The sequence below is a fragment of the Styela clava genome, chromosome 12 (genome assembly GCF_964204865.1).
Source record: "Styela clava chromosome 12, kaStyClav1.hap1.2, whole genome shotgun sequence".
Taxonomy (NCBI): domain Eukaryota; kingdom Metazoa; phylum Chordata; class Ascidiacea; order Stolidobranchia; family Styelidae; genus Styela; species Styela clava.
Genome location: NC_135261.1, coordinates 19,002,893 through 19,012,652, shown reverse-complemented (window position 1 = coordinate 19,012,652; position 9,760 = coordinate 19,002,893).

Below are 9,760 nucleotides of genomic sequence, written 5' to 3'. Positions count from 1 at the left end.
AATCCATAGATCCACTTCGCCTTCGTGTAGTAAATTCGCATCACGATCTATAGACCCACAATGGGTCTAGAAAAATATGAGCTAGAAAACACTACTAATACCATATGATTGTGGGTTAGTCTGCAAGCATGGATGTATGAATCGATAGGTCATGTCATGTGTTTTTGTTTACGAGCATACGTTACCTTTTAATTTGATGCTAAAAATAATTCTTGCAGTATACATGGTTGAAAACATCAAAACTATCACAATATAAAAATCTAAAATGAACATAATATTCAGGAAATATTTTTGTATAAAAGATTTGATTCCAATACATATCTTATCATGAACATAGTCTTTGGCGACTGAAATGTGTTCAATTTGGTAAAGAAACTTTTCACTTGCATTTAGGATATGAAACCATTACGTCCTTCTTGCAATGATTTGAATACACTGGATAAGGAAACGTTTAAAAGCATAATTTGCAGAAGAGATTCTAACTAATATCGAACAATGAACGGAAATATTTCTACGGTGAATTATAAAGAATGTAATGAATAAATTGCTTTCCTCCACAATGCGTATCAACATCAATAGGCATGCAATACTGCGAAAATCGGCGGTATGGGGCATCGTTATAAGCGTTATGAATACGCTTGCCACCGTTCCTTCGATGAGCTGGTGATAATTATGTGCGAGAGAATTGCTGGACACCTCTCCATCGAATGGCGAATAACGTAACCGCTGGTCAGTTGCGTCTTCATCCACCATGAAGTTCATGCATCTGACAAATAGCTGACAATGGTCACGTAACGAAACTTTTGTAGAAAGCCTCCATCACTAATGCAAAAATGTGAGATTTTAGAAAACTCCCTCGCCACATTTAAAAAAAATTAGTAAATGTATAAATACGGAAAACCTATCTTGTAAAAGACGTTTGCAAATATTACAAATCACAGCCCGTGTGTGAAACTCATACGCAAGCGATATCGCCCGTTTATCACAAATTTCTCAAATATGTGTATTCTATCCAAAATTATTTGCTTCATTTTGTCTCGCTAAACTCGCTTTCTAAATTTTATGTGGTGTATGAATATAACGGATTTTGATATTTTGCATCGGTATGAATGTTGCAGTGAATTACCTTGTTATGCTAATAGAATAATATTGTTACTTTTAATTCTGCAAGACTTGGTGTACTGAAAGACAATTGAACAATATAGAAGCGAGAATATCGGTCAGAGACCGAAGACTTATCGATCGAAAGTTAGGGGATCCCCCAAAACAGCGCTCTTAATCCATAGTGACACCTTGTGTCCCATCACTAATTAATTAGTAACTCGCTAATTATACGACCATATTCGCCCAAAATCAATAGGCTTCTGGTCCGAGATATGATGAATGCACATGCAAAGTCTGGAGCAGATTCAATCTCGCTTTCGTGAAATATTGCGTGCATCTAACAGACAGACAGATAGACAAATACCTATCAACATACTTGCCGATTAAAATCGATAAGTAATAAATCAATTCAAACTTTTATTCCCCGGTTTAAATAACTTCTAGCAACTATGAATTGTAGTTATGAAATTAAAAACGAGAATATCGGTCGGAGACCGAAGACTTATCGATCTTAGATCGGTAATTAGTTAATAACTCGCTAATTATACGACATAATTCATCCAAAATCAATAGGCTTTTGGTCAGAGATATGATGAATGCACATGCAAAATTTGGGGCAGATTCAAGCTTGCCGTCGTGAGATATCGCGTTCATCCAACAGATAAACAGACAAACAGACAAATACCTATCAACATACTTACCGATCTTAAGACCGATCTTAAGATCGATAAGTAATAAAATAATCGAGTCCTTATTCTTGAAAGAAATATGATTAATAGTTATGCTTCATAGTCTTCATTGGCGAGGAAATGTGAAGTTATTCATTTTTCATTGTTGTTTCCGTTGTTCAACAGTCGCGTCCCGTAATAAATTATGTTGCTCTTCTGCGGGTTAAAATTAAACCTCGGTATCAATTTCGAAAACATAAACAAGTCAGAATTTATCTTCTTTCTTCCTCTTTGCTATTCAAAGATGTTTTGGTCGAATATACTTTAGTTTTATTCATTCATATTTAACTTTGAGCAAACATTATCGGCACTTTCTCTGTGCCCTGTAAAACCAGAACCAGCAATTTACTTTATATTAACTCAACGGTGTTTGATTATGCAAGTTAGGCCTACCTAATACATGGAGTTGTTCGATGAAGTACCTGTGACCCATGGTGTGCATTCATTATGTTTTCGAAAATATGTAACATAATAATTATGTAATGTAATATATGGAAATTTATAATGATAAAAGGGGCGCTGTTTTTGAGCTAAATTATTTAGCCATGCTGCGAATTGTGGTTTCGGCATATAGAGTCGAAGCGAGTGCTGCTATGCAATCAAAAATAGTCAAACACAAAATGGAACTGAGACAAAAACTGATATTTCGTTCATCTTATGAACAAATCCGTTCAAATTTTCCCTAGGTAGAAAATTTATGTGTTTTAAAATATTGAAAGAAATTATATCCTAATCCCCCATGGCGTTTTCAAAAGAATGATTAAATCAACTAAACGAATTCTATCTGTATTGTTGACAGGTCAATCGATTACTCGCGAGAAGTTGGAAACACTACTACTTGAAGTAGAATCAATAACTCCGGTGATAATGGACCTAACCATCTGCTCAGAGGCGGAACATGCCCAACTTACCGATTCTCGAGTATCTTGGCGGTGTTGACTGACAAACGATCCCACAATACCTTTTGCAGTAAGCGAAAGTTATTATTTCACTCCAAGAGTAGTGTGATAAATTTTATTCGCAACGGTACCATCAAAATGGCCAATTCCAGGCGATCGAAGAATCGGATTCGGAACAAATTGCAAATTATATATATACTGAAGTTTTAGCAGTCGTGTAACATTGATGATTGGAGAATATATATTTTTCGCTGTTGAGATATTACATGAATACTTGGCAAGGCCTTTTGAGGAAATATCAAAATCTTGAAATCACTAAACCATGACTAAAAATTAGGCAGGCTTTAAATCTGAATTGTATGATTTGAATAAATCTTGAAAAAAACATGAAACATTTACTCAGGTCTTAAGATCGATAAGTAATGATTAGCCTAGTTCTAGCGCCAACAACAATCCTTAACCAAAAATCAATTAGTCCAATAGTTGAAGAGTCAAGCGATTTATCCAAAACAAAAATGCAATATATATATAACAAGGAGAACACTAAGAAGAGCAACAACAACATTTTAACGAAACAATTCACAGATACATTCTTGTCCAGTCAGTAAGTTCCAGTGGTCATTACTGATTGCAGGCCAAATTTTTTTCTTATTCTCCATGATTTTTTGGAGATGGTTCGCAAACCTACAAGCAATAATAATAGAAGTTAAAATGAAACTTGAAGAGGAAAAATAAGTGAACATTTTGAAGTCCGAGTCGTCTGACCAACTCGTAAATTTTATTAAACACCGATGCACTATCGAAAATTTTGCTATAAAAATCTCTGTGGTGCATATATTATTGTTTAAGGGTTAATCCAGCGCTGCATCTGCTACTCGTTATATTGTCACCAAATGTATCACCGTGTGGGTTCACGAAGCGTGATTTCTACGTTCGGCAACGATGGTTCCAGGTACAATATCTGGCAGATGAATTCTGACGTGATGAATAAAAGAGTACCTGCCAACAATAACACAAAGATCAAAATAGACGAAAGGACGTGACAACTTCGAAGTCGACGATGTGGTTCTGTTAGTTGATGAATCAATTCCTCGCGGTCGATGGACTGTCGGAAGGGTTATAAATACCTTCCCAGACAAACATGGACTGGTCCGCTCAGTATTAGTGAAAACTGGCACAAATGTTGGCAAACGACGTATTACTAAACTGTGTCTATTTCTAGAAGACAAAAAATGGTGGTACGGATTATTGTTTCATTTACAACGTTTAATTTGTTAGAATATACACACTGGGTCATATATTCGCGTGGGGGTATGTTACATTGTAAACGATGTTTACCAATTGGTCGTACATGCAGTGCATCGTGCGCTGTCTTGTACCCAATTATAGTAGACCCAATATTATCCTTTTTTCTTTCAGTTGTAGCCTAAAGTTTTATCTGTTGTATGGTGTAGCGTTTTCCTTGTTGTCATTTTTGTATCACGTATTCGGCGCGTAACAGCCACAGATATTTGTCCGCATTTTAGACTGTTTACTTATGTGTTATAACGTTTGGTAAGAATTTTGACCATTGTTGTTGTTATATGTATTGTGACTTAAGTTAATCAATTGTGTTTTATTCATTTAAGAAAACCGCTGTTCTTTGCCAAGTGTATAAAAAAGAAGCTGATTTATGCATGTTTCTTGTTTGTGGATAAAGGGGCTGAGAGTGGCGCGTTCGATACGTTTTCATTGTGTCCCGTCTATATAGATTCCGGTCTATCCAAAGACCCGAAGTCGGCACTTACGATGTGCAAAGACCGCCCGCATGTTGATTAAAATAAGCATCCGTGCTTATATGTTTTACTCCTTTTAAAGGCTTTTTCTATCAGGTGGATGGGCGCGTATTCATGTACTTTTTTAACCTTATTTTAGGCTATGCTCAACCTCCTTGTTTTTTCTGCACCTTGTTGCCCTGTCTGAATTTTCTATGTTTTTTCATGTTTTAATCAGAGGAGAAAAAATAAATGATTGATTGATTATCTTAGCCAGAGTCTGACAACGCGCAATAGTTATCAATTGCATGCTGACTTTTTCCGTCGGTTCTTGTTTTGCGGTAAATATCTCGCGGTTTGCGGAATATTAAACGGTAAATATATTGTTCATCCAATAACGAGGATAAGGAAAGCGGTATATCAGTTTATTGTCGCGCATGCGTGGAGGCAGAGACTCCGTCCAGAGACTTTCCCGTACATAATAAAATTGAAAAGCAGCTAATTCTATTGAAAATAATTTGTAAACCTTGTTTCATTAGGCTCTTCTATTCAAATCGTCTTTTCCTGTAGTTTGTTTCGTTTTCTACTGTGATCTGTTTAAATGGCATATCTAAAGAGGGTCAAACTCTCAAATATTTTTTGTTTAACATCTCGCTTATGTTCCTTGCTTCGAGTTTCTATTTTGTTTTGTTTCTCCCACGTAAACAGTGGTTAGCGCAGTGGCGGCGCGGGATTGAACTTACGGGGCAAGCTACTGCGGGACCAAGTCACCCCCATCTACGGGGACAGGATGAGCGCTGTAAGTTCTCCAATCATCATTTTATGAGTATAAAACCCATTCCATCGGTAACAACCAATCGGCAAAAGCGACAATTTTTAACGATAAGAAAGTGTCTTTAAAACCAGTCCAAGTCAAGGGATTAATAAATATAGACATAGTTTATTTTGAAACTTCTTTCAAAAGGAAAGGCAATATTTACCCAGATAAATACAATGACATATTAACAGAAACTTCGGGAAAGCAGACAAAACCTAAAATAAGGTTTAAAACGTTACTATGAAGAAAGGAAAGATAATGCAAAGATAAGGACATGCGTCGCTCACTCACAGATATATATGCTGCTAGACTTCTACTGCTTGAACATATATGCAACACGCTGCGGTTTCTTGGAAGCAAAATGCTCAATAACGCGCTGATTAAAGTCATGCATCCCAGAAATAACGTCTCTGTGAATGGATAAAACAGCCAAGGAATTTAATCTATCTTGCTTCATTGTGTTTCTGAGATACGGTTAATACGCTTCAGCGTGCTGAATGTTCGCTCTGCGTCGGCGGAAGAAATAGGCGTCGTCAAAATGATGTCCAGAAATTTTGCAGACGCCGCAAAGGTAGTTACTAGAGTGTTATCTATGAGGAACCCATAGAGCGCGCAAGTTGATGTGATGTTCAAAAAAGTTTGATTGGTGTATATACATCGCAATTCATTTTCCAATTTACCCACGTTTATCATGGGGTAAAATTTGGAGACAGTAGCCAACAAATGGATGGGAAATTGACGTGCAAATTTTGAAAAATTTTTGGGGTTCATCAAAGAGAACGCGGCAAGGTGTTCAGTGCGCAGACGATCGCCTATTTGATTCACCAGAATGTCACAGCATTCCTTTGCAGACAAAATCAAACGCTGCGTTGTTTGCCCGCGGCGTAAAGAAGCACTCCATGTGTCGTCGTTTTATTGTTTCCCGGATACGAGATCCAGCATCGCAGAAGTCTGAAATACACGACTGCACAGACGCTCCATCCATTAGCCTTGACTGCAATGCGCCGTATAATACATCCACGTGATAGAATATTGTGGAGAAAAAAGCGAGAAAAAATGAAAACTCACCATCTTCTAGCAGACGCTTTAGACCTGCCGCCTACCTCACAGAGCGTTCGTCCCAAACCGGAGAGCTCTGAATGCCATTGAAACACTCAATGAGCTCAGACCTAATTTCGGACACGCCCTGCACCACGCGTGATTGGAAGTTCCAACGTGTTGGTGCACAAGCTGGGAGACGGCGGCTACATATCTGGCGAAGGAGGTCAGAGCGCTTCGGCGAAACGGAAAAAAATCCCGAAACATTTGCAAAAAATATACGGACGAGAGGGGTATCAAGACACATATTTTCAGTAACAAGGTTTAATTGGTGTGCATAACAATGTAAAAAATGCGCATGAGGAAAATCTATTTTTATATAAACTTGAACACCATGTTTCGACCCACTCATGACTGCCGCGCCGTCATAAGTTTGAGCTATCAATTTTGACTTCGCGTTGTAAGGCTGTAACACTTCTTTCAGTACAGCCGATATCCCGCAAGCCGTGCGATCAACGATTGGTACAAAGCTGTGAAATCTCTCGGTAGGTTTACCATCTTTCACAAACCGAAAAATCACAGCCAGTTGGGAAACGCACGTGATGTCAGTTGTCTCGTCAGACTGAATCGAAAGGAACTGGCAATTCTCAATTTCCAGAGCCAAATGTTGTAAATAAACTTTATACATTGAGTCGAGCAAATCATTTTGGATATCCTTAGATGTCCCTTTCGAAACAGTTGCGGCATCAAGATGATCTCTCAATACTGTATCTAGGGATGCGGTGTATTCCACCATATCCAAAAATACCCCTCTATTAGAAGAGCCAGCCCGTTCATCGTGCCCACGGAGGGACAGCTCGTGACAACCAATGAACTTCAAAACATCTATCAATCGACCGAGAACATGGCGGTTTTTCTCGACGTTTTGGTTGTGCCGACGAATAGAAACCGCGCGTCCTTCATCCAACTGTGCTGCAATATTAACATTTCCGAATGTTCAGTATTTTACTGCATTGTTCAGATGCTCCATAGAAGATTGATGATCCCTGGCACGCTCGGAAAGATGTTTAAGATCTCTAAAACCAAATTTACACCAACGTGAGTCACGGGCGGTAGCAAAAAGTAGGCAATAAAAACAAAAAAGTGCATTTTTGTCCTCGCTGTAACACAACCATTCGTGTTTTTTATACCAAGTTTCTGCGCAGAATGTACGCCGACGCTTTCCTCCGTCATGGGATTGTTCCAGTGAACAATTTTTTGGTTGATAAGGCCCAGAACGTTGAACCTCTAGTTTTTGTTCCAGCGGCAGCTGCGAAAACGGAGTGCGAAGTAGTGCATCAACCTTATTCATTATGAGGTCTAAGGCTAAGAAATGCGAAGCCGGAAAGAAGTGAGGAGCTCAAAAGGAATGTGGAAAATCGAAAGCAAATGGACTAAAGGTCTCTAACTGATTCAAATAGCGAAACAAGCGACAAAAACGAAGACGAGGAAACTATCAACTCTTCAAGCAACCAACGAACGAGAAGGAATGCGTGAATATGTCAACACGTTGTTGTAAGAAACGTCGGCATTGTGTCGTCATAATTTCGGGGCTAGCCCCGATCGGCCCCGATGATTTAGTAAAAGAAACAGAAAACAAACGAGACAAACGCGGCGAGTGGAAGATAAAAGAGAGAATACGATATACAATGAGCAACCGGGGCAAAATCGGCGTCGCCCCGTCGACGTTCGGCGAAGGCTTTGCGAGCGAAAAATGAACCATGTCGGGAGAATATGGCTAGTGTAGACAGTCTGTGCAACCGATATTGAGGTATTTTTCGAATATTTTTTATCATACCGAAAAAACAACCGGGGCATTGCCCCGATTGGCCCTATTGACGCGCCGCCACTGGGTTAGCGCTTAGTGTTTTTCACTAACCGGCCAACTCTATGATAATGAAGATTCAAACATCTAATCGCAAGTCAAGATTCTTTTTAACTTGCAAGAGTGGCCGTGATGGGTAGGGTCAAATAAACAACCAAGGTGACTAGAAAAATCTCAGGAAATCGTTTTGGCAGGGGAAAAATTGCACAACACGCAAATACATTTGACGGAAATATTAGGAGGCATATGCCACAGACCGAACCAAACTTGCCACTTTTGGAATTGAACCTGTTGGGAATATAGCACATTGACATTCATTGCCATCTGTGCTCTTTGCTTGATATTCATGTTATGATTGAAGGAAAAATCTCAAAAATAAGGACGTATGCAAACCTTGACTATATTTATACTTTTGTAGCGTACCGGCAGTCTATGTAATAATTATCCAAGTTCAGAATATCTTCCATTATGATCTGACGTCAAGTTTCCTCTCAATATTCACTTCAATTTATACTATTTTGTTCTATTTAATAATTATCAACCTCAATACAACCAAATACTCCAACAAAACGGAAAGCATACAATAAAAACAACAAACACCAGGCAGCACAATGCAAGAAAAACCATATACACAATAAAAACACTAAAGGACCCTAAAATTGAAGACAACTTCCAATAGAAGCAAATTGACCCCTAGAATCCGGTACACTAAACTAGCTACTACAATTTGCAAAACATGCTGAAAATAAATTATGACAGGTATTTTGAAAGACCTTAAACAATTCTATATGTGCACAACATTTAAACAGTACTGATTGTTAATAATGTCTTGGTTATATGTTAAGTTCTACACCCAAGCTATTATAGAATAAGGGTTCAACTGAATACGCTTACACTTCTTTATTACACCAGCATAACACACAACATAAGATGCTTACAGCAACAGAACATACTAGCGAGTGGCGCAACTGCGACACGTTAGCACTATACAGATAGCATATTCAATTATTAGGGACGTTACTCGACAAGGCATTATTAGCCATCATCAACACTGATGATAGCTAATTTCATGGCACCTGAAAATTACAACATTAAAATTACAACAATTTATTTAATTACAACAATTAAATAAAAGGTATTAATTAACAGTAGGCTACATAATGATATTAATATTCAGCTGATGCGACTAATTTTTTCGAAACACCAGATGGCAAAAGATAATGGTAATTTTTTTACCTAAATCACTACATACACAGATACAGGAAGGGACCAAATTATATAGATAAGTTACTACTCTAAAAATACATTCTTGGGTAATCACTGTTTTTTTTGCCATATATAATAAAAATGCGCATTGTATAAACAGAATGAAGCCAAGTACTGCACTGTAACTGGTACCGTAAAAAATGAAATATGAAATTTTTTGTATGTAATCTATATTTGTGTGTCCCTGAATTTGATATAGAAAAAAATACTAATTTTTAGATGAAACATTCGAAATCATTCCTGAAATTTAAAATTTATCACATGGAATATAACCAGATTAGACTCTTGCG